Genomic DNA, 26167 nt, shown 5'->3' on the forward strand with positions numbered 1-26167 from the left:
CTTTAATTTTACTAAAATAATGAAAAGCATATTTTACTTTAGTTTACAAAACATTGAAATGCTAATTCATATGAAGTGTTTATATTCTTCACATATATTGTTTTGTTGCATGTGGTATTAAAAGCAGTTCCTCTTTTTTTTCTTTTTGTTTCACTTTCAGTTGCTTCTATTCTGTTTTGCAGTTGGAATTTCTGAAATGCATGGACTTGAACTTTTATCAAAGTTTCTAGCCATTACCATCAGCTTAGACTTTCTGCTAGAAGACTGTAGGTTACTGTGTATTGTCTAGTATGAGTTAATTAAGAATATTTCTTGTCAAACAGCAGTGGGGAAACAAGTAGCAATTTCCAAATACAGGATCTAGTGTGTTCAGATAATGGATTAAGTTAAAATAAGGGAACTACATAGCAAACCTGAGGTAGACCTTTTATTAGTAAATAAAAAGAAAAGTAACATAAGTAGAACCAAGCAAACATTTTTTTTTCTTGTAGTTGTTAAGTTATTGCATTCTGTTATTTATGAAAATCAAGTTATAGCAAACCACCAATACTGCTTATTATTTTTCAGTCTGCAATTCAATCACCTTTCTGCACCCTTGCATTATCCGAAGCTAAACATTCAAGCTTCTCTTTGTGTTTTCATTTTTCTCAGCAGCAAAACTTTTCATTTTAAAAATTACTGTAAAGGACCACTGTGATAACACTGAGGAGCACGTTGGGTTTGATACGACAACTTTCTTTTCACAAATTGCTTCTTTTCTCTCTATAATAAAACAGATTTTACATGCAATGTCAGATTGGTTTTGGTGAGTTTCCAGCCACATATGTTATTTCCACAATCACAATTCAATACATTTAAATAAATGACTGCTCTCAGTTACTTGATTTTAGAGCTAGCTAGAGTTTATTCCCTATTTTAGTGCAGTGCTATTGAAATCTATGAGACACCCGAGCATCACCACTTTTGTATTTGTCAGTTGATGTGTATGGAAGAGGTGTTTTTGTATTGTTTGGTGTTTTCCAAAGTTTATCTAGCACATAAAAATGTATTTGATATTGATTTTTCACAGAAACTATACAATTAACTATCCATCCTGATCTGGGAACTTCTGTGAGAACATTCATGGCATTTGGCTAGTAAATTCAATTAGTTAGCTGCAGTGACAGGAATGCAGAGCATTGCGTAATGCAAGGATCAGCCTGCTTTACAAAGACAAGAATTCAGCCTGTGATGCTGCTTTTCACAAACTTTCCTGACAGATGTATATCCTTCTGTTGCTTTAAATAGGACTTCTTCTGGGAATTTGTGTAACTAAACTCATAGTAAATAAACTGGAAGCTTTTTAAGTAAAGGAGCTGTATTACTGATATCTAAATGAATTTTATTTTTATTTTAAATTATTTTTATGGAGTAAATATTAGGTTTATGCCGTCTCTCTCAGACCATGAAGCCTGAAGATATGTTAATGAAAAGAAGTTCCTTGTCAAGTAGAGTGACGCTTAATGCAGAATTACAATGTTTTACAGAGTTTATTGCATCCTTAATAATGAATATTTGTGCCTTTAGGCAAAGGAGCTCTCTGTCCTGCAAGTTCTTAGCATGTATTAAACCAGTATGCTGTGGCTGAAGATGAAATTAATATTAATGATGAATGGAAGCCGAGTTTGGTGATGCTTGTTCTTTCACCAGCCCCCTACAAGAAAAATCCATTAGTATAGATAGATCAGCATTAAAAAACAGGAAGGGCAGAACAGCTCTCAGTGCAGGGACACTTTTTGCATGACCTCTGATATGATAAGCTTGTGCTTGGTCATTGTGATGCCTCGAGTTGACCTATGCAGATGTTAACTCTGATGGAGCCATAGAGAAATGTTATCGGTGCTTCATGTGCGACTTCAGTGTTTCAAACTGCTGAGCTTTTGAGGAAAGAAGCACTGAGCTTTTCTGCTTCTGTGTCATAACACTGATTACAAAAAGGTTTCATTCAGGGATCTTAAATATAAATCTATTGAAAATTGGTTTTCAGGGTGATTAAGAAAAAGGTGCAGTTCACTGCTTTTTATTAAAAATTAGTGCTTTTAATATGCCGTGCTATTCGCAGCTGACTCAAGATCCAACTCATTTCTGGACATTCACCAGAAGAATGAATCTGGATTTTTAAGGCTCAACATAGTCCCAGCAGATTTTGACATCTAAAGAATTACTCATCTCTGGATCAAGTCTGTGCCTCTAAACACTGAGAAATTGCTTAGGGATTAAGAACACTGAGAACGCTAAATTCTCAATGCACTGCAGTTCTGCTGAGAATGTTGATGCCTGAGTTTTGAGAGCTGCAGAAATTTCAAAACAATCTTATTTCAGATAACTGTTTGTTTGTTTGTTTGTTTTAATTTATTGTTGTTTTAATTCCACTTAATGATTAGACACGTGTGGCTTTCAGTGTAGCTTCTTTGTCTGCCATTCTTTAAAGCTTGTATCTATATACGCGGCCAAGCAGAGAAGATGTAAATGATTAGCCATGTCCCAAATGAAGTGATAATAGCATGCTTGTATTTTACAATGTGACGTAAGTGTAAATGACCACACTACTGTATGGCCAGTATATAAATTCTACAAATCACAATTGCCACTTGTAGCTTGTAAAGCCATTAAAGTAAAAGAAGTCTGGAACGATGCATGTACCATTTTTTAAGTGATTTTAAAATGATCTTTCTTCAGATCAGAAGGCAGAGTGCAGTGAGCAAAACAGCAGGGCCAAGCATGGCCTCCTGACTCTTTACTCAGTGCGCCAGTTTCACTCCTTTCCCAGAACTGTTTCAGGTGTACAAGCACTCTAACAATTTTGAATGCATGCATTTCTACTTATGCTCTTTTGAGCATGTGCTTTTCATGTACAGCCATCAATGATGTTGCATTTTTGCAGCCTGAAATAGATATCTGTATCTTTATTCAACATAGAAATGTACTCAATATTGGTCTGAGATTGAATGGCCTTCGAAAATGCTGAGCTCCAACATATTCCCAAGTTTTCCAGGAACTGCATTCCTGGTTTCATCTCTGTTCTGACCAGAGAGAGCTTTTATTTCCACCACTGCTGGGTCTCCTCCCTGACAAGGGCCACAACCACTCCTATTCCCAGCACTAATATTCTCAGTTATTGTGGGGAAATATGGACATGATCGTCATCATCCAGATTGCAGTGAAAACTTCAACTGTGACCTTCTGGGTCACAGGGGAAGAATCCTACTCTGTTAGTAACAATGAATCTGTCGCTAGGCAATATAGCTGGGCTTTGAAATTTCCTTGTGTGTATTCTCATCTAATACATAATTAATGCCACTTTTTCTTGTTTCCCATCCTTTTTTTTGCCAGTGCTTCTGTTTACTTTGGTGTCTGGACTCTAGCTGTCTGCTCTGGCTATCTGGTGGATTCTGCTGTTGGGAGACTCAACTTCCCCCAGGATGTTCTGCTGCTCCTGGAGCACCACCTGTGTGGTGGGAGGAAGGGCCGTGCTCTTCTCTGAGTCAACAAGATCTGGGCTAAATATTTTTCAAATTGAAAGACTTATAGATATCTTTATTAATATCTTTTGGGTTGAATCTGATCTGAATTTCAAAAAGCTGACTTCAGATCTAAAAGAAAGAAGTGAAATGTCATTAATGTTGATGAAGTGAGAATCGGATGAAGTTGTGTATACCATATGACTTTCCATTCTATTCCTATCTGCTGAAAAACCTAAGCATGCTGTAGAGCTGAATATATACATCAAACAAAAAGAACTTCTTTGTTAATTTTAAGGTATTTCAAATTAAAACCATGTTAACTTCAGGAACTCTACATCAAGAGAAGAACTTCTCAATATTTCTCTCTGAACTGTTTCTTTCATCTGCAATCTGCTCACTTTTATGACCAAAAAAAAATTAATCAGCAATTCAGTCAATCACATCTAGATGGTATTTTGTGAGTCACATGGCAGGGACATGAGTGCAAAGATTCATTCAGAATGCCTTGAGAAAGGTTATTCTTCACAGAGTGTTTTGTGATGTATCTAAATCTCACTACTGTCTTGTTCTCAGTGAGAGTATCAGATGTTACCTTAGTAATTTAGAGGCCTGAAACATTTTAAGCAAATATTGGCAGAAGGAAAAGGAAGGATGCTGGTAGGATTAAAAAAAAAAAAAAGGAAAAAAAAAAAAAAAAAAGTGTAAAGCAGCTCTCTGATCTCTTTTAGTTTGTCTTACTTTTATTTCCTTGGGTATACAAAAGGTAGGGCCTCTACTTAACCGTAAATTTATGCTTAGCAAAGCTCTTTGTTAATGGAACACAGGCAAGGGCTACTGGGCTCTCTGGCCTCAGAGAGATCTGTGCCAGCACTGAGGGAAGCTGCCACTGAGACTCACTGCCACTCTGCAAACATTTTCCATGAGGAAGTTGTTTCTCCTAAGCTTTGTTTTACAGTGAGCAACGTAATGATGTAGAAGCACATTAGCTGACAGGTTTGTAATCTTCACATATATGGAAAACATCAAAAATGTCACTAGGTTTTATAACTTTTTCACTTGTCTCTAACCGTATTCCTTATTTTACAAAACATAAATCCTTTATCTTCTCTTTGCATTATTTTTTTTAGTAACTACAGCAATTTATCATCGTTTAAGCTGAAAAAGACAGTTGTCTTTCAGTGAAAGTGCACAACAGGTTCTTTGAATGAGGACGTGTCAATGGTAGTACAGCTGTCCCACCATGGTGAAGTAAGTCACCTTGGTAACATGCTTAGTTTCCATCAGCCGTAGATCCTTTTTCATTCCTGAACCTAGCTGCATCTAGTTTTTGAATGCAGTCCACTGTGGCATGAGACCAGCTGTCTCTCCATTCATTTAAGTTAAATATATATCTCACCTCGTGCCTCCAGTTTGTTTTGTTGTCATACCTCAGCTAAATCATGCAAGTACCACTGTGGCCTTATTTGAAAAGAAGATGCTTTTCCAGAATTATTATTTTTATTTAAGTTCGTATGTTTTCAGAGTGTAATAAGGACCTTGTAATTCAGTAGGAACTTTCAGTATTTTAGTCATGGTCTAAAATCTGCTTCAGTCTGCCCAGTGCTGCAAGGAATAGAGATAGTGGAAGAAGAGTCTTGGTATGTAAAAGGTTGAGGACTGCATTAATGAGCATGTGTACAGTGTACAACAATACAGTATTTTCTTATCCCAGTATTTTAACTGGGAAATTAGTAGGGCATTATAGGAGGCCTGATTAAAAGAAAGAATGTCACTAAATTTTTATTACTGAGTAATAATGCACAGCAAATACCAAATGACTTTTCCCAGATCAGCCTTTCTAAGAACCAACAGAAAAGTGGGAGCTAATACATCCGCATTCTTGTTTTTAACTGCAGGGATTAGATGTTACTCCAGGCTTGTAGCTGAAGTGTTTTGACTCCACATACAGTATTCTCAGGGAAAGGGTAGGAAATGCAAAGGTAATTGCTGAGAAAAACTGTACTGATGGTTTTATATAACATGGAAAATACACTGCTCTTTTCTGACCTCAGCCAAGGGTGACTTTTTTGCTTGACAACTATTGATTCTTTTTATAAACAAAGATAAAAACTGCATCTGCAAAGAGGTCCTATTCAGATTGGCATCTTTGTGTGAGGAAAGAGCTCCTATTTCACATATCCTGCGCGTATTTTTTTTTCTGATTCAGAGAGATAGTGCAGGCTCTGAAATTTGAATCTTTTGCATATAACCTGCAAATGCTTTTCAAGCAACTTTTTTTTGAAATAAATGAAAGCAGTAACTAGCAAGTGACTGAATATTTGTAACAAAAAAAGTGGTAATACCAGCAAAACAATTACATCAGACACCGTGAGATATTAATGGAAGACTCTCAAAATTTTTTCAAAAAGCATCTTTTGCATTCTGTGTTATAAGCTGTGATCTTTCCTGTCTGAATCATGTAAATCACCATGTTTTCAGATGAAACAAACAAACAAACAAACAAACTGATTTTAAAGCTAAGGAGAACCTTTGGAATACCATTTAACTATTATGCGCAAGTCACAAGAGTTGTAAATATTCCCTCTTACCTGCGGCTCTTTGAGTAATTACACTCAAAGGAAATCGTGTTGTGTAGTAGATGAGCACTGAAAGGTGGTTTCACTGCAGTCCCTACTTGGTTGAGCTTGTTTTTGTTGTTTTTTTTTTCCTCACTTTGGAAAAAACTTTGCATTTTGTTTGACTCTGAATGATATAAAGAATAGCAATGTTTTAGCTGGTGAGCCTGGTTTTTAGAGCTTATCTCCTAAAACAGCTTCCAAAATGCTCTTCACCATGTTCAATAACACTGGTAATAATTTAAAGGGAGAGAATGTTATTATATTGTTAATGTACAGATACCTTTTTTTTTTTTTTTTTGTCTAAATGATAATGGGTGTTGACAGTGTATGGTATTTCAGTGACTTTTTACTTAATATATATTTAATATGACCTATCTTGTAAAAATAAGAAATGGAAATAGGACTTCATGTGGATTTGAATATATATATATATTACAAGAGAAGCACAACAATGAAGTGAAGACTTCATGGTGAATGGTAATCAGCATCAGTTTGCCTTGGATGTGCAACTGAAACCTTTAAGGAAGTTTCCTGGAACATAATCTCTTTTTCATACATGCTGATAAGAGTTCCAAAACCTCTCATCATGTCCATCTGAGAAACCCCGGTACTGTTGTGGTGTTGGCTTAATATTGGTTCCCCATCAGTACAATGCTAGATAAGTTTTAATAACACAGGGCACTTAAAAATGGTAGCCTCTAATCAAATTCAGTCACAGTGAGATGCATTCTACTCTATTTTACATTTGTGTGAAATTAATTGTTGGATAATCATTATTAGGCAAACAAACAAACAAACAAACAATTTCTAACATAAATGCTGACACTGCTTTAATCATAGTATCATAAATGCAGCATGTGCAACAAGATAAACCAAAGGAGATCAGACATTCCCATTAGAGCTTAGCTGTGAGCCAGATACAGGGATGAATGGAGAGATGGATAGGTACGTAGGTATATAGTAAAAGAATACATATTATTAAATTAAATACACGTGCTAACGAAGCAGGGAAAGTGTATACATTTAACAGCTGTTCATTTTTCATTCACATGATTGTGTAAACACACAGAATAATGGTACCTGACAAAGAGCTAAGAGGAAGGTTAACATCCAATGCGAGGTGGAGTGTTTAATGGATGAACTTAAAAGCAGATAACAATACAGCATCCCATGTATACTTTCATAATTGTGCGTTCCTCCAGAGATAATGGATATCATTATCAGCAGCGCCTGTCCTAAGAAACTTGGCAAGGTTATGATTGTTTGTTACAGCTTTGGTTATATTAACATACACATTAATATTTATAAATATTTGATGTCATGTTAATTTTTCATATAAGATGATTTATGTAATGCTGCTGTGCCCTGTTAGAGGGCATTTGCAGTGTGCTTCAGAAGGAAACAGAATTGATGCATGTTCTTTAAGAGGACTTGCCTGCGTATTACAGAGCTCACAGTGCATTATTCTGGAGAATAGTGATTTAAAGATAAATCATCTGAATTGCAGATACATTCCATTAGCATTTTAAATAAAACATAAAGAAAAAGACCATAGTAAAAATAGGATAATATTAGCGTGTGTTTCTTTCCCTAAATAGCAAGAAATATAGTGTTAAACTCCTTGGTTTGACCTACATTCCAAGACCTTTTTGTTACATTGGGGAAAATGAGTAATTACTTTCATGACCTAGTTGTAGAAATTTGGGGGGAAATATTACAACAGCTTTCCAAGTAGTTACTAAGGGTAGAATAGTTATAATTGTAGATGTATATACATTATGTGTGTATACATTTTGATGAGGGCGCTTACTACGTAGTTTACTATAAATCCATCCACAGAGAAACGTTAAACTTAGCATTGCCTGAAACAATAAATATGACTTTGGGCTTAGATGAAAAATGGTAGTGATCTAAGTAACCGTCATTCAGCTTCACTGTTTCTCCCTAATGATTGGAAAACAATTGCTAATCACTGGGGTTTGTGAAATAGTGAATAGGGAAGCAAACACACCACACAATATGCACCACGCAGTATGCACACATGGCATATTGCAAAGTGTAGTTTATTTGACAAATGTAGTTTAGTTTGAATTATTTGTAACGCTTCATATTTGCAGAAAAACCTCTTATGGTATATATTCACTGCAGCACATTACTTGCTAAATTTTTGGGAAATAGGCAAGACTGTTTTTTATGCATTACCACAGACCTGCAAGTGGAAATTAAATAGCTTTTAGTGCAGCAGTATCACATCTTGTCTATAATATACATATATTCTTCTGTTGAGAGAAGAATATTCAGTTCTTTTTTTTTTTTTTTTGTCCATGGATCATGAAGCAAAACTTCAGGAGTGAACTGTTACTGGCTCTGTCTCAGATTTTATGCATTACATCAGGCCACCTCTGTGCAAGAGATGTCTCTAATTTCATTTTCTCTTACAAGTCTACTAGTTGCACACGTTTTTATCTAGTTGTGGAGTTTGTAGCCTCTAGAGAGTCTGTGATCCTAGAATGCAGCTCATCCCTTCTTAAGTGTCTAACAGCACTAGGAAACGTTGATCATGTTTTTCCATTCCTTGAGTGAAAGCAAAGTAAGAAAATCTCAGACTGCTGCATGAAAAACTTTTTGTGATAATGCAGATGAGCTTTTAGAATCGAGGGTGTGCAGAGAATCGTATTGCTTTGCTAGCACAGGGAAGTAGTCAGTTCTGAGACCGGCCAGTCCCAAGGCTCCTGTACTAACACACCAGCTCTCTTCCCCACTGGAGTGTTTCCTGACCCAATGGCACCGATCGTGTTATTTGCCTGCCAGCTTCTAACAGCTGGGGAGTGGTTGTTGCAGCTTAATTAATCGCAATCCTATAGTAGAGTTTAATGTCTTGTGGTCAACAATTTAACTGACTGAAGCACAGCCCATAGCAGCAGTATAAAGGTCAATTTCCCTGGAAAAATAATAATAATAAATTGTAAAGATTTATCTGGATAGAGATTTTTTTAAAAAAACATCTTTACAGATTCCAGATTGAATTATTAGAATATATTATCTGTGGAACTTCACTGGAAAATATCTCGCATGGCCTGTACCTGTAGTCAGGTGTCATTCAAGGTTGCTGAATTTCTGGCTAGTCTTGGTTACCCAAACACCCACCTTTAGTTGCTGTGAAGTCTTTGGGCTTAAGTCAGCCTTTTTGACTTTTGATGGCTGTTGGGATTTGACATGATTTCATAGATGTAAATAAACAATGTCTTGACTTTGGGACATCTGCTTTTTAGATGTTCCCTCCACTGGTCCTGAGAGATACAGGTACATTTTTAAAAAGTGTGTCTGTAACACTACACACTGTTTTGCTTTCAGGAATAATGTTTTGCTGACTGTGTGATTAGATTTGGGTTAAATTTAGAATCTCTAAAATCATCGCCACAAAATTGGATCTGAGCAATGAGTGTTGTGTAAGAACCTGTGCAATGGACCAGCTGCTCTAAGTGTGAGGACTGGAGAATGAAGTATACAAGGATTTAGGCTACTGCTTCTTAAGTCGTCTTTTCAATTTTCAGTAGCAAATGAGAATTTCATCAGAGTTAACTACTGTGGAAGGGGAGGGCGAGGAGAAATTACATAGAATCTCTGAGTTGGAACATGATTAAGTAGCCGTACAATGTGGAAACTGAAACAGCAGAGCACATTAATAGGGCTTCGCTGTAGGAAATACCAGTATGGGCAGCAGATGCCCATAAATGGCAAAGTTGTACAAAATATAAGCACCTACTGTCTCATGAAAATCTTAGAATAAATGTAATAGTTTTTAATGGGCAGATTAGTTTTATGCAGGATTTTTAAAAATAAATGTTTATTAGCCCAACTATGTGTTGATAGTATTATTGGGAGTATATTTCAAACAAAATGCAAATAGAAGGCAAAGTCAAGACAGATATTTCCATTTTTTTATTGCACCCAAACCCACAGTTGTTCTTAGTCACATATTTTATTGATGATATCTTAATGTTTCACTGGAAAGAATATGTATTAACTTTCATAGCCCGAGTTGTGAGAAATTCAGATAAACAAATATCATATAATGACAAGTTTACGAATAATTAGAGATAAAAATTCTAAGTAAATCTTCAGTTTTATTAATACTAAAGGGAGACATTCAGAATATGTGTTTGTATGTCTTAGAGCGTTTTAAGCTTCCTGGTGCTTAAAGCCTGTATGAAGGGTGGCTGTAGCTGTGCATTGGCAAGGAGAGGAGCCAAGGAAGGATGATTACACATATTTGTCTACGAGAGCAGGCAGAAACAAACACCCTGAAATGACCATGCCTTGAATAAGCCAGCAACCAGTTAACTGCTCATTGCAGGTTTAGAAAATTCATACATGTCAAGAGCATTTATTGAGAATTCCTTTTCCGTAGCTTTCTTTTCTGACATGTCATTGGGAAGGAGGTGGAATAGTCAAGACCAGGTAAGAGTAGAAGAGGCAGGATGTTCTGGAGAAGAGAAAGCAACGTGAGCAGTTGAGACGATGCTATCAGAGTGCTTATTCTGTACTGTGGAGGTTGCTAATCAATGGCATGGGTGGCAGGGAATTTTCTCAGGAGGAAATGTCCTCTTGAGAACCTACCTGACTAAAGAGTGGTCTAGACCCAATCCTTAGTGAACTGAATGAAACGTGATGTGAAGTTAACAAGACGTCGTAGGTATCTGCGAGAACCTTTGTCAACAGATAAGTGCTGGTTGAAGTACTGAAAGGAGGCAATTATTGTAAAAAATAGCAATACTTTTTTTAAGCAAGGAGTGATTTTAAATATTCATTTTAATAAAATATTCTTGTAAATAGAAATACTGCAATTGCTTGTACTCAGTACAAATCAAAGTAAAATAAAATGCAAGTAAAATATTTAACATTTCATTATAAAATGGTAATATGTACTTTGAAAATACACAAGCACAAGTTATTAATGCAGTGATGGAAAGGCATCCAGCTGTAAGTGACATTTCTAAGTGACAACAGAACAACAAAGAGAGGTGACTAATTCCTTCCCATTGACTTTACGAAAAAAAGATAAAAAATATAAAAATCGGAGTAGGAAAGACATCCAGTAAAGCTTTTTCAACATAAATAACAAATCTAAATCTTTATACTGCTCAACTTTTTAGTAGAGTTTTCTTGAGTGATTTTTAAAAGCTGTTGCTAGAAAATTGGGTAATGAGGATAAAGTGAAATCAGTAAAGCCATGCTGTTTAATTTTGAAATTCTCAGCTAACTCTTCTGTCTCTCTAACTTTTCTCGAGCCGAGTATTCTCTCAAGCTGACTTTAGAAAAAAACTTCTAAATGTATTTTTTTATCAGTCTAAAAAACAGATTTTCTAATAGATAATATTATTCGGATCCTTGCTTTTTAGCCTGATAATTATGTTTTTACAAGCTATACTACATAGAGTGTGGAAATTTGTATGTAAGTGGGAGGGAGCAGAGTTTTAACAGCCTTCCGAATAGGGTGAAAATCAGTCTGTGTGTTAGTGATGACAAGAAGCACGTCTTGCAGTCCCTTCAATTACTTGTGCATAAAGCTGTACGACAAGTGCTTGACATCCTCTGTAACCATGGTTAATCAAAGGAAGTCCCATAATGAAAGTGAAAACCTCCCATTTCAGTTCCTTCACACCACTGTAACTGTAATGGCAAAGTAACAATCTACCCACTTAAAATTGTTTCCTGTGTTTGGCACAAATGAGGCAGGAGGATCAGGAGAATAAAAAATGATAGAACAGAGAGGGAGGTCAGTGATTCACATTTTCTACAATCAGCTGCTAGTGTTTTGAACAATTGGTTAGACACGTTTATTCTTGTTTTACAACCTCGTAAGTACTTGTTATTTTTCCTTTTGTCCACTTGGCTGTTCCTTCAGACACTTTCCCAATGATACAGAAAATGTTTCCTTTTATTTTCTAATTTTTACTGATTGTTGAATCAGGCCAAGGAGCGTTGCGACTGTCAGCCATGTGAGCATACAGCATGTTCCTCTGGAAGTTTATGTCAAAGTTGTGAGAGTGCATCAGTTACATCAGGTCTTTGAAACAGTAATTTATGTGATAGTTTGTTGAGCTAAGTTACCAAGTGGCTTTTAGAGAAAGTATGAAGTGATATCAGGCAAACAGAGCAGTCTCACAGCTATCTTTCTGCTCTGCCCTCAGTGCTTGGCACAGCTAAGTGAGAACACAGTCTAAATAGAAGCATTAAAACCAACTATTTTTTAGTATGATGTTCAAAAATATCTGACTCTTTCCCTGGAGCAGTTTCTTTTCATTTCACTGAGATTTCAGTTTAAGAATGAGACCTTCTGAAAATATAATCTGAACTAAGCGTTTCCTACTTAAAAATCACAGGAATTTCATTCCATTCATTCTGTCCTGGTTTCTGAAAGGACACTTGATGATGAGCGATGGACTTTGCAATAAAAAGGTTTTTCTTTTCCCATTGTAGTCTGTCTGCTGTTCCCAGCACAGTCGCATTTTTCTTAGTCGATGCCCACACATCTCCTGTGGGCAATTAACGTGCAAAACTGAAAGGAAAATATTATATGTGCCAGGGCATTGAGAAAAACATGAAGGCAGCCAAGCTGTGGAAAAGCTCAGAGTCTAAGGAAGGTGGGTTTGGGACAGATGTGTGCACACTGGAGGAGAGGGAGTACCCGAGGGGAAGCTAGAGGAGTGCTCAGTGATCTCACACAGCACAAAGGAAGAGAAAGAGAGGGCTGCTTCAAGCGGCACTGCAACAGACATGTGGAGGGGGTTAAAGAGAGGGGGAAATCTGTTTGCTAATGCAGACCTTTCTTTTATGTCAAAATAAGCACTCTTGTTTCACTTCCAATCACTTAACTTTTTTAGCATTTTGCCTTCAAGTGTTACGTCCCTTAAAAGGACATTTCAGAACTGAAAGTTGATGTTGCTTATTTTATTTACTATTCCAACCTATTCAAAAATGGAGTGTTGCACTTTCAATCTGATTTCTTCATATAAAAGAAACTGGTATCTTAAACAGAATAGGAAATTAGAGGTATTTTCCATCCCAGTAATACTCAGAGGAACTAGCTAGAAATGGTACAAATATATTAGTAGTTAAAAATCTATCAATCAAAGGGTAAAATGTATACTGGAGACAGCATGTTTATCCATGTAATTCATTTCTGGGTTTTGCGATCTTTTGTTTGGAAACTGTAAGAGGAAAGCTGAAGCAGTGTTAGAATTTGAAAACTGTGTTCTACACACAGTGTTTGTTTCTGTAAGAAAGTAGCAAAATGTGTGATGCCTGCAGTACTGTTTCTGTGGTGGTACATCATTGAATTGAACCATCTGAGGCAAATTTTCACTCATACAACTTCCTCACGCAGAGTGGCCTCCCATAAAACTGAACACAGAGCTGTATTGAATTGTTTTTCTTTAAAATCCTTTTTCTTTAGTTAAAGATACGAGTATAGCCTTGCAGTGAATCATCCAGCTAAAGATAGTTTGGAAACCTTGCTCATCACCTGAAGAGCTGAACAATTTATTTGCCTCTGTCCCAGTTCTGGGCAAGACCTTAAGCCCACATGTCCTTAGTTGGCTTTACTTCTGTGGCAGGAATTCATCAGCAACATTGTCACTGCTTCAGGGTGCAGTGCCCTCTGTCCTCAGCATGCTTGTGAATTCCAGCATGCTGAGGCACCTCGAATTTTAGAACTTCAATTCTGAGTCTCAATAGGCTTATTTACAGTGTAAAATAAGGAGGAGTCATTCCTCCAGTACCACAGAAATGCCTATGACAAAATTAATAATGTCCTTATTCAGTGCATCATTCTAGTGGCATGCAGTAAGGAAGAGAGGGCAAATTCTATAGACTGTGGGAGACAAAAGCAGAGTGATTAACTGATTAACTGCCTTCCCTTTAAATAAGGCTGTTTGCTAGAAAAGCTGAAAAGCTAAGTATTTGATCACTGAATATGGCATCCTGCATCAAACAGCAGGATACTGAATCACAGTTACATGGCAGCCTTGATTATTGGTGACATTCACTAATTTTTGATGGTTTGATGTAGCAACTTCATTTCTTTTTGCTATCACTTTTCATTTTAATATGTAACAATAAGTATATGCATTAAAATAATCTGATTTTCACAAGAGGATTAACACATGCAAAGTAGTACTTACAGAAAACATAGAAAAATGAGAAATACTATCAGCATAGACATGGAAGCTATTATCTAATTACAAAAGGAAGTGGTGTGTGAATTTGATTATTGCCAATGTTGTTACTTATTTGTATTGCCGTGCCTTCTATGAGCACTCAGACTGCAAGAGCTTTCAGACTCCCTGCATTAGATGCAGCCTAAATGGAAAAGACCTTTCCTGCTTCCAGAGAACTTACTGTCTAAGCATAAAACAGAAACACAACAGCAGTGCAGCTAATGGTGGCACACTGAAGTGGTCAGCACAATAGCAGTGACCTCAGCGCAATCACAAATGCTGTCTGAGATCACAGGAAACATCTCAAAGAAGCAGCTAGGAAACAAGTGAGATAGTTCAGTGATTTTTTTTTCTACCAAGGATTTCTTCCAAGTGTCAGAGAAATCATGGAAAAAGATGCATTTCAAAACTTAAGAGTTGGCAAGGGTGGTTGGCATCATATGTGAGCCTGACATGGGTGTTGAGCTTCTGACAGTAGGGAAGAGATGACTGGCAGGATGGGAAAGGGCAATGGGAAAATCCTGAAAATGAAGGCAAGGAGTTGAAGTTCCACAACAGAGCAGAGAGAGGCTGCCAGAAGTACACGGCATCACCCTGCTGCCTGCAGTGGCCAAAGTGGCAGCCTGCAAAAACCAAACCTTTGCAGAATGCTCTGAAAAGTTATGAGCCACATACAACTAAATCAAGATATACGTATGTATATTTTACTTTCTGTGCTAGAATTCCTTTTGACAGACGTAGCAGAGTTGTTCCATGATCAGTTTCAGAATTATTAATTCTATACTGGAAAAACATAAATGCAATTGAAACTCTAATTTTGCCAACACATGAGCAGTAGATTGCTGCTGCTGCTGCTTTATGAATTTCCATTTATTTATGATTAGTGAATAAACACTAATGCTGTATTTTCAAAGTGTGAATATACAGTTTCACTTGTTTTCTTCTGCTAAATGTTTCAGAAAAAGCTCTGTGTTTTAGAAAGCTTTCATAAAGGTCTATATTATAAAATGAAACTGTTTAGAAGTAGTTCCTTTTCTGTTTCACCTTGTTCGAAGTCCTGTCCCCAAAGTGACGTGTCAGCTTTTCTTTGAGTCAGCAAATGCTAGAGTTAATATTAATGCTGAACTCGGGTTTAAGTTTCCTAAGATCAGAACTTTTTTGTCTGGATTCTGTGTTGCTGTGAAATCTGATGATAATTTTAGCTTTTAGAAAATATCACCATAATTCATATTGTATTGTAAGTTTTGATGAATACACTGTTTCTGATCTAGTTTTGATCAAACATAATTCAGGAGAGGTAATGAAAAATCAGAATGCTGCTTGCAATTACGCCGCTGTGAAATCAGCAACACAAATGTGGCACTGATGCAGCTGAGAATTAAAAAGTGAAGACAATAAAAGTGAAAGTGATTTTATTTTGTTTTTCATCCTACGTTCTATTTCAGTTCTCTGGGGGAGAACAGAAACTTCTGTATCAAGAAGCTGTGGGTGTTTTAATAATCACCTTATCTAATACACACAGTATTCAATGTATAGCTGACTGAAAACAAAAACAGAAGTCTGAATGCATATGGTGGAAAGGACTGCAGCAGTCCAAATTGATGTCAGTGCCAAATTTGTCTCTCTCCACAGTTGGAGGTTGTCCAGTGCTGAGGTAAGACGTGTGAAAAGTACAGGGTTCCACTCAAGCTGCTACATTTTTGCACACACATACTAAGGCACATTGTTCCAAATAAAAGATGAATATAATAGACTCCAAATTTAGGTCACTGTAAGTTCCTGAAATAAATTATGTTCAGAACTTCCATTTGAGGGTGGAATTATCAGTTACACAATTCTTTTTGAGTGTAATTGTACTGAAGACTTTTGGAGTTTTCCATATGCAGCTTCTTGTGATTTAAGAAACCTATAAATTTAATTTATTTTGCTACAGTTTAAAAATAAAAACAACAATTTTAAACATGCTATGATTTTTTCTTAAGCCAGGAAAATAAGCGCATTTGAAAAGAAAAGCACTGGAAATACAGAATGAGAATAATTTGTATACCTTACGTATCTGAAGTGCTATGTGTTGTGGGTGGTTTTTGTTTGTTTGTTTGGTTGGTTGGTTGGTTTTGTTTTTTAAGGGAGTTTGAATGCAGTGAAATTGATATAAGAGCGTCAATATTAGCTTCTGAGATAACATTTCTGATTGCTCCATTTGTGTATATGAGTGCTTGTTTTCTGTGTCCCTTCCTTGTTTTCTCTAAATGGAAATCTCTCTAGGGAAGAACAGCTTTCCACATTGTGTTTTTTGGAACTTTCAAAACGTTGTTCCCTCTTCCTCAGGTTGTGATATGGTACATTAGGAGAACTCTTGATTGTCATAGTAGGGCTAGCCTTGTACTTGATGGATTAAAAGGGGATTTCTACCTAATAAGGTGATAGTTACTGTGCTTTCTTTCATCTTCACATCTGAGAACCTGGATAGTGCCAAAGCTGCAGAGCTGACATGTCCTTTATCTGTGTCATTGCCCACGTTTAGTCCATATAATCATTACTTCCACAGAAAACTCATAGTTCCTCTGTTCTATATTTCTCTCCCTGCTAGTGAGATTATCTTGAGCTTTCAGAAAAGCAGCAAAGAGATATTCCATCACTGTTTTTTCAGCCGACAAAAGCTGGACAGTTGTGTTCATTCTGTATGATTGCTTCCCTTGTTGCTTTGGCCTCTGGTCTAATCATTCCCAGCTTATTCAGCTCCACAAGGAGTGCCCCGAAGTCTAGAGGAAGGGAAAACATACAGCTGTCTTCTACACTAGCATCTTTCTTCTTCCCAGATTACTCCATCGTCAGAATTATCTGTTTTTCAACAAAAAAAGAGGACCCCTAAGTCATTAATAGCATGTGGGGCTCCATGTATGATTATACTAATATACACAGTTAGTACCATACCAATATGGGAAATCAGCATTTTCAACTCATGCTTTTTCTTTCACGCAAGAACCTTGGTTTGAATGCCTATCAGCCTCCAGTTTCAACAAACAAAATTTAAAAAATAAAAATAAAAAAATCTTTCACTAAGAAGTTGCATTCCATTGCCATGGAAACCTGTGATAACCCCATAAATAGGGTTCATATAGGAAATAATATGTAAAAACACAGGTCTGAAACCAATTGGACTTGTGTATGTTGTTCCTTAATAAGACTGCACCATGCTACAGCTATCTTACTCTAAATGAAATCTTCTGAGAATACAAAAGAAGCAGGGATGGTAGAAAGCAGTTATATTCTTTGATTATCTGCTGTAATGGGAAATATGAATCAAGCTTCCAAATACAGTGTCCCTTCCTTAGGCTCCTCCACCAGGTATGTCAGGGAAACGTTTCCATAAAAAAATGAAAATATCACTTGCCAGGAAAGGTGAATATATGTATGTTTACTCACTTCAATTTCATAAAGAAGCATTGGAATATCCAAAGCTTTTGTGAAACTAGTGGAAACAAGCACTCCATCTTGAGGCTGGAAAGATCCAAGAACGTTGTGAGTTAAACCAGTATTTCTGTAATATGAAGTTCCAAAGCATGTGTGTGTGTACACAGAGGCTGTAGCCCCATGGTGAATGTAGCGCAAACCTTTGTTAGACTTACTGATCCAGCTCTTCTGAGACAAATTCTGTGATTGCAAACCTCTGAGCCACTTCAAAGAGCTGCTGTTTTAAAAAGTATCAAAGACATGCTGGAAATAAAGCTCTGTCTTCTGAACAGAGAACAGTACCTATCCTGTGGTCCTACAGAAAGTAACTGGCAGAGTATTGTAAGGAATAGGCAATATTTAGGGCAGGACAAGTACTTAGTTTAGCATTTGCAATCCTATAGCATGCCAAGGCCCTTGTAACTGTCAGAAGGAGAGCTCCTTATGTCAGATAGAAACCAACTCTTGCTGCTGGCTCTGACTGCCACACTGCTAATAAGAAACCAGGAATGCTGCTTACCATGCACTTAGAGAGTACACAAACACAGAAAAAGTGTTCTTAACCCTCATGCAGATAGAAGCAAACCAAATTTTGAAAAGTTATTTATGATTTTCTTATAGAAGGAGCATGAGCTATGCATAAGCTGTTATGAGTACTTTATATATATTTATATATATTATATATATATAATTATATATAATTTATATATATATATATATATTTTTTTTTTTTCCTGTGGAGTGTGTGCTTTACTCAAAATACCATAGCTTCTGCAATGGCACTCAGAACATTTTGCTCACCTCCGTCATGACTTTGCTGTTTGCTGTATGTATCAATAACACCAATGAGCCACAGCATTGCCTGCTTTCATTTCTGGAAGACAAGGCACCAGTATGAGTCTTTAATATAAATGCGTATTTGTTATTAACAACACATCCATTAGGAAAGATATTTTGGAATCTCGTGGTGCAGCTTTTCTCTGCTAGGGCAAAGTGATTAGAGTGAAATTTTCTATTTGCGGGAAAGACCGTATCACCCAATTTCCCTGAAAATATCCTCAGCTACTATTTATTCTTAGGCTTCTACAATTATGCCACATATGATTTGATTATTGGGGTTGGCAGAACCATGGCTAATGGAATCAGAATCATGGCTACAGCAAGCTTTGTGCATTCTCACTGCCAGTTTTCTGCATAACTACACTTATGTCACTCAAGCTGTGCAGGGGTACTCTAACAATTAATTGTAAACCAGGGGGAAACTTTTAATGGACCTCTTCTTGAGATCTTGTGTTAAAAAAAGAAAAGTTCCCATGAGTGAAGTATAAGTTAGCTTTTCCAGGGGGAAAAAAGGAATGAATTACATTTCTCTTCTTGTCCTTTAAATGAATAGCGTAGTTTGGGTGAAATTATCGGGCAATTGCATGCCTTTTATGCAGATAATGCTATTTGATGAAAGCGGTGTTTTGATCTGCTGAGGATAATACAGATCCAGGGTTGGATTCATTGGTGAGAGTAAAGCTGTCTTCTGTGATAACTTCATCTCAGCATGAGGTCAGACGGGGAAAACTGGGATGGGGGATTAAAAAATGACACAGTCGGAGCAGTATTCAGTTCCCTGCTGTGCTCCTGGCTGCACACTATAGCTTATGTTTCTGATCTGTTATGGTATTGTCTGCTTTTCTCTCCCAGAGCAGAAAGAGATTGCTTAAAACTTTTCTTTTTTCAGCTGGAGGGATTAGTTCGGTGCAGCTTTTTTAATTAAAGAAACTGTATCTTTTTCAGTGTAATTTAAGGCTGTACAAGAAGGCCATCAGCATTCATAACTTAGTGCTGTTACCTGCCACAAAGCCGAGCTGTTCCTTTTGCGCTCTGGGCAAGACATCACCAGGCAGAGTTCGGAGGGTTAAAAATTGATCGTTGGCTCCGCAATTGGAAAAATCCAGTTGGCCGTTATCTCCCAAAAGTTTTCAGGCAGCTTTGCCGTTAGTTTATCAGGGCTTTCTTAAAAAACATCTCTGTGACATCAGGAAAGGGGGAAAAAATAGTCTGTTATGTGAAAATAGACCAAAGCATGTTTTCTCCTCTAAAAAATATAAAAATACCCTCGAGTATAAAAATGGCAACTATTGGAGATGTCTCTGAGAAACAAGCAACTTCTTTAGATCCACGTTTAGTTTCGCTCTAATGATTATCCAAAAATATAACTGGTACCTTCATCAATTGGGAATAGTGCATTAATAATTTGCAGGTGTTTGTGATACACAGCAATGGTCAGCGTGTGTTTGCATCTGTAAACAGACATTTGTGCATATATGTATATATCTATATGTATACATCTGGATGCATCTGTATACAGATGCATGTAAGAATATACACACACACTTCTATATATATATATTTTTTTCAGCTCCAAGAGTTGAATTTACAGCTCCATTTATCCAAGATTAATGGTTAAAACCTTCAAATGTTTCAAATAAGGCCCATATGGTGATCACTTTACAAAGCATACAGGGACTGTGCTTAGGTTGCAACATACACATTTCCAACTAAATTCCATGCCAGATCAATTAGAAACAGTTCTCCTGAGCAGACAGGAACAAACACAGATTGTTACCACTATACTGCCTGAACTCTTATCTTCCAGGAATAAAAGCACTCATCTTGAATACGACATTTTACTAGCAACAGTCTAAGGAAGTTTTAAATGCAATAATATTTTAATGAAGTCTGATTTTAGGTGCATCAGACAGTGCAGGTAACACCCAAGTTACCAAACCAAAACAGCAGATCACCGTCCCTCGTTAGAGCTTTGAGTTATACATGCATTTCCCAGGCTGCATTTATTAGTGGTGTCTTCTGCTTGGAGGAGTTCATGGCAGGGAGAGGGGAAAAGAAAAGAAACAGACAACGGAAAAGCGCATTTGGTGTGTGCTTTCCTCATTCTGTGTGTTTCTTCCCCCCGCCCCCCCCTCCCCCTTGAAATAATCTTTTTCTCTGGATTTCCTTTGTTTGAGCAGTTAATTGGTGGAATTTGTTACAATGATTTTTTTTTTCATGTTTCTTTCAGCCAGAAAGCTAGAAAGTGGGGAAAAAAATAATAATAATAATAATTGTGAGGTTTCTTTGAAACAAGGCCTCTTTCTTCTTACAGAAATCATACATTCTGAATAAATGTGACTATTATGGAAACCTCTGCATGCACACATAAGGTTTGTGTCGTGCCTGCTGAGTCTCTGTCAGTGTCTGCACTCCTCCCATCCTTGGGGTGTATGAGTGGGCACTCCAGCATGTGCTGGGGGGGAAGTGCTGTACAGGCAACCCTACATCTTCTCAGCCTCGGGTACTGACTCATGGTGATGGCAGTAATGGCCTCTCATGCTGGCTGCTGCTCGTGAGCACAGGGTGATTGAAGTGACGTGCTGGGTTTTAAGGCTGTGAGTTTAGCTCAGCCTGTAGTTCCTAATGCAGTCCTAACCACAGAGGAAAGCCATTTCGGTATTCCAAATCATATGCAGACTACTTCAGGTTCTTTTGTAGGAGCCCAGTGAAGAGGGTCAGCAGTCGGTGCAGCTCAAGTGTGGCGTTTTCGCCAAGGGTCAACCTCGCAGATAGCTTTGTTTTATGCAGTGGAACACAAACTAATGTAGTGGAAAAGCCTGACCCCCATTTAAAGGTTGATTTGTATGATAATCAGTACATTTAGTGGCTTCAAAATGAATGTGTGTAAGGCCCTATCTTGCTTTAATTAAGGTAATTAAGACATATTTCCCTCTGCAGACAGCTATTTAATTTTATGGCTTCGTCAGTGATCAGATTCGAGTGTTTGTTCTAAGATTTTACCACAATCCAGCGCTCCAGCCAGCGCCTTTCCCGCTCTGCTCCCGGCAGCCCGACGCGCTGTTGGGAAACCGGGCAGGTGCCTCCGCCCGAAGCTCCCCCTGCGTGCCGGAGAGGAATTTGGGGCAGGGCTCAGGGCAGGGCGCACGGCCTGGCACCCTCCTTCCGTCCCATTGCGCTGCGCGGGGATAGCGCGGTGTGTGTGAGGGGCCCCGGGAGTGCGTGAGGGATGGGGAGCGGGGACGGCCCGGTGCGGACTGCGGGGAGCTCGCTGTTGGCACCCCGAGAGGCGGCAGTAGGGCTGGCGGCAGTTTCTCCCTGTATTCGTTGTGGATGACGAACGTTTGGCAAGGGGGAGGCTTTGGGACGCGCCATTTTCAGATGTGCGAACGTCACCCCAAGCGGGGGTGCGTGTGGACGCGTTCAGAGAACACTTTCAGAACACTTCCAGAAGTTTGGAAAGAGCGCGGACGTGCCGAATTGGCCCTATTTTGGTGCTCCCGGTAGGTGAATGCGGGAGCAGCACCTTCGCTCGCACCGACTGTTCTCTAAGGCTTCCTGGGAGTCACGGAGAAACAAAAAAAAACAGGTCGCCAGGGCGTGCACGTGTCCTTTTCGTGTTTTCCTACCCGACAGAAAGCGCATTGGCAGCCGAAAGGAGTGAGGAAGCGTAGCGCGGTTCTTTGAGGTGGGATGGGTGGCGTAGGGCGGGACTGCCCGCACCGCTCCGCACGGCCGCGCACCGCCCGGACCTGGTGTGTGTGGATAGGTGTTTGCCATTCCGTGTTTATGCGGGGGGCTTCGCACGAGCGAGGGGCGACGCAGTTTTCTTGCTTGGAATGCAGTGACCCGTCTGAAGCGTCTGTATTCAGGGCGCTGAAAAGTTCTGTTCTATCCCTGAGGGAACGGATCGAGCTGGGTCGTGCGAGTGGCAAAACGAGTGCAAAACGCACCTCCGTGTTTGCGTCTGCAAAATTTAACTTCCAGTTTTGTGTTAGAAGGCCAAAAAAAAAAAAAAAAAAAAAAAAAAAAAACCGCTCGTGTAGCCGTAGCTCTCCAAGGCGTGCTTTAATCTAGCAGAAATGCAACTTTGTACGCTTTGCGACTTCAGTTGCAGCGTGTGGCTCAGCGCAGGGCTGGGGTGTGCTGCCGAACAGTTCCGAGCACCTCACAGCTGTGCTCGGGGGGAGCCTCCTCTGTGCGCCGTGTTTGAGGTGGAGGTGGGCGCAGCTCCGGGCCCACCTGCGGGGGGCGGGGAGGCACTGCTGCCCCGCTGGTGTCGGTGTCTTCAAAAAATACCCTCTCCCAGAGCGCTTCTCTGTAACTCGAAGCAGTTAATCGGTGGTAGCACCGCTTTTCCGTTAGAAAACACCCGTAGCGTTTCCCGTGCGCTCAGCCTTATGAATTACACTTAGAGGTGTCGGATACGTTTGCCATCACCCTCGCTGCAGAACGGGGCTGTGCAACCTGGGCAATTTCTTTAATGTTTGAGGTCTATGATACACCGGTAGTCATCCCCGGGTGCCGGCGCCGTCCCAGGGCGAGCGTGTTCAGGGCGTGGATTCCCCGAGAGCCTTTGGGCTCCGCGGCCCCAGCTGAGTTAAGGACTCGGAAAGCTCGGCCCTGCGGGACCGGCGGAACGTGACAAGGAGAGCAACGGGAACGGGGTACCGGCCTCGGAGAGGTGGGCAGATGCGAGCGCCCGGCGTGAGAAAAGTTACGGGGCTGCTCCGGGCCGGGGGCCGCCGGGCGGCTGGGAGGCGAGCGGCGGCGGCTCCGGGCTCCGCCTGGGCCGGGCGTCGTGGGGGCCGGGGCCGCGGCTCTCTTTCTCGGGCCGTGCTTCCACACGTGCGGACGGGGACACGAGGCGGACGCGCGCCCGCTGCCTCGGCCTCCGGGAGGGAAGGTGCGATGGAGCCGGGCAAGTTCATCAGCGCCTGCAATCGGCGGCCCGCGAGCCGCCCTCACCGGGCCAGGGGGGCGCGAGGAGCTTCTCATCAGTGGCGGGCGGGCGGCCCCGGGTTTCAATCGCGCCCGGCGTGGGACCGCCCGCCCCCCCCAGAGCTCTGCCACGCCGCGAGTGGGTGCGGGCGCGGCTCCGCCCCCGGCCCTCCCCGCCCGGCGCTGCGCCGCGGCCCCTCGCCCTGCCCTCCCGCGGCCCGACTCCGGCGGGAGGAGGCGGGCGCAGGAGCTCCGCGGGGCGCGCAGGCCCCCGCGGCGGGGGCGCGGGCGGTGACTCGCGGCCCTCCCTCCGGCCGGCCCCCGGCCCTCCCCCCGCCTGCCTCCCTCCGCTCCCGCCCGCCCGGCCTGACAAAGTGCTGCCGAGCGCCGCTCTTCCCCGCGCCGCTGCCCGGGCGCGGAGGCGGCGAGCTCGCGGCGCGCACGCAGGAAGAGCTGCTCTCTGCTCCGGAGTCGCTCTCGCGCCCGCCGCCCTCGGGCTCGCGACGTGCGCGGACGACGGCGGTTGACGCACCCGTTCGCCGCCGCGGTGAAGGAGGCGCGGCGGAGCGGCCGCAGGTACGGGGGGCAGCGTGGGGCGGGGGTGCCGGGTGCCGGGCGATGGGCTCCGCAGAGGGCGGCGGGGACGCTTGGCTAGGGCCCGCCGATCGCGGGGAGAGGGCTGCGCTGCTCCCCGGGCTCCTGAGCTCTCGGGGGGGGGCTGAAAGCGGCGGCGCTTCTGGTTGGCGAGAGCGGGGAGAGGTGGGAGGCTCGCCAGGGAAGTTTGCGGCGGGCGGGTAACTTAGTTCCCGCGAGCTGGGCGCGAGTGCGTGGGGCTGCCCGTCCCCGTGCTCCTCTGTGGGCGCCGAGTGCTGGGGCCGCTCCTGCGGGAGCGCTGCGCCTTTGGATGTCTCGGGGAGAGGCGAGTCGCCGTGCGCAGGGAACGCGGGTGTCCGGGGCGGATGAAGTCGCTTCGGGAGGCTCCGGCTGCTCCGAGCTTCTCGGTTTGGTCGTTTTCCCCCAACTTGGAGATACGGCGTCGTTGGTGGTGGGGCTTAAAAGTTTTATGTTGCGAAGTTGCTTTAAAGCAAAGTAATGTAGCGAGATAAAACACAGGCGCAGACGCTTTTATGTGCCCGCACGCTGTTAAAAGTTTTAACAGGAGCTATTTCTGTAAGATGTATCGTTCTGGGCTCATCTAAATTTCCAGGTTAAAAATAGTTGTTTGCTTTTTTTATAAGGCAACTTTAGCAGCTCTATTTTTATGCTTCCTAAATGTGACGTGCCCTTCCCAGCCAGCCCTCCTGGGTGGATGCCTGTGCAATTCGATGTGGCCGCTACCTGTTCCATTGCATGTATGCCTCCTCTTATGAAGTATTTTGCATCGTTGTGTTGAGGAGTTAGAGGAATATTTCTCTGTCCTAAAACTTAGCAAAGAGCCCAGGAAAGAGCATGCAGAAGTATTGTGCTCCTATGCTCGGTTATGATACAGAAGAGTTAACTGTAAACCACTTAATGATGAAATGATGAAATTTCTGAGATGCCCTTTCCTACTGAAATAATGTAAGCATTATTCAGAATTATTGGTATCTCCATATCCAGGAGATTGGCTTCAAATTGCATATAAGGGAAGATTTTCATAAAGCGTAATTCTTTCTAATGTAAGAATAGTTAGCAAGAAATGGACCTAAGAAGATATGAAGGTATATAGAAAATATATCACTTCAATTTCAGGAGAAGATTCTTTTTTACCCAACCCCTTATATTGTAATTCCTGCCTTAAGTGTTTTGGGGATTGCTGGGATATTTTCAATGGCGTGACAGATCAGTGCAGAAGGAAAAACCATCGGCACTGAAGTATTGGGTGTATACCTCTGATTAAAAAGTAGAATCGAATGAGTATGTGAGCAAACATTGACCTGAAAGGCATTGTTTGGTAGGAGAAATACTTGACTGCACTAAGAAGGTTCTTTTCATATTTATTGGAGAGAAAAAAAAAATCCAGAGTAACATCTCTAATCCAGTTAGCAAGTTAAGACTGGTACTTCAGTCAAATCTCTTTGAGCCAGCAGTAATTATTTTCTGTTCAAATGGAAAAAGGATTTAGTAGTAGAAACTGGATTTAAAGTTGGAAATCAATCCACAAATTAAACCCTCGGTTTTGATACGACCCCACTAAAATATGAAGAAATGCAGTAATAACCAGTGGGAAAGTCTGTTCATTGCTGCCCCTGCGGTCTGCCAGGGTGAAGGCTGAGATCCTGAGCACCTCCAGCCCCAGCTGCACTCAGAGAGGCTGGTGCTGAGCCCCAGGGGTGGCTGCAGGCACTGCTGTCTGCTCCCCTCTGTTTGGGATTAGGCCCAGCAGCACCTTGGAGGAGCAGGTGCTGCTTGTGGGGCCTTAAAAGGGAGCTGCAGAGAGCTGTGTGGGGCTTCAGATAGGGAGCATTCTGTGTTATAGAGTGATGTTGGGTGTATTGCGCATCGATCCTTGCATTTCTGTTCCAGAACTGAGTGCATGGCGGCGTGCAGAAGGATACACTAAATGCCTAAACAGAATTCTTAACGTATTTCTGCGGGATAATTGTGTTGC

At 40.9% G+C, this 26167-nt stretch overlaps 1 protein-coding gene across 13 annotated transcripts in view; it reads left to right on the top strand.

The window, feature by feature from the left end:
* TENM3 (teneurin transmembrane protein 3) overlaps positions 1-26167 on the top strand; it is a 696676-nt gene that overhangs the window by 271523 nt on the left and 398986 nt on the right. Inside the window, exon 1 of one of the 13 annotated variants that reach the window (XM_052683285.1) lies at positions 23976-24153. The exons of the other annotated variants lie outside the window; for them this stretch is intronic. The gene's annotated coding sequence lies outside the window, so the exon portion shown is untranslated. Of the gene's footprint in view, positions 1-23975; positions 24154-26167 lie in introns of those variants that run through there. 13 annotated transcript variants of the gene reach the window in all.

Source organism: Tympanuchus pallidicinctus, unplaced genomic scaffold (assembly GCF_026119805.1).
Source record: "Tympanuchus pallidicinctus isolate F22 unplaced genomic scaffold, pur_lepc_1.0 scaffold2, whole genome shotgun sequence".
NCBI lineage: Eukaryota > Metazoa > Chordata > Aves > Galliformes > Phasianidae > Tympanuchus > Tympanuchus pallidicinctus.